The sequence below is a fragment of the Limulus polyphemus genome, unplaced genomic scaffold (genome assembly GCF_000517525.1).
Source record: "Limulus polyphemus unplaced genomic scaffold, Limulus_polyphemus-2.1.2 Scaffold3674, whole genome shotgun sequence".
Taxonomy (NCBI): domain Eukaryota; kingdom Metazoa; phylum Arthropoda; class Merostomata; order Xiphosura; family Limulidae; genus Limulus; species Limulus polyphemus.
The window spans coordinates 37,342-37,611 of record NW_013669284.1 but is presented as its reverse complement, the minus strand read 5'-3'; positions in this window follow the sequence as shown (position 1 = coordinate 37,611).

The window sequence follows — 270 nt, the reverse complement described above, 5'->3', positions numbered from 1 at the left end:
GTGTGTAAATAAAGATAAAGTATATTCGTTCACATATAATGAACCAGGAGCTGACTAGTCTGTGTGTAAATAAAGATAAAGTATATTCGTTCACATATAATGAACCAGGAGCTGACTAGTCTGTGTGTAAATAAAGATAAGGTATATTCGTTCACATATAATGAACCAGGAACTGACTAGTCTGTTTCTGAATAAAGACAAGGTTTATTTATTCACATCTAATGAACCAGGATCTGACTAGTCTGTATGTGAATAAAGATAAGTTTTATT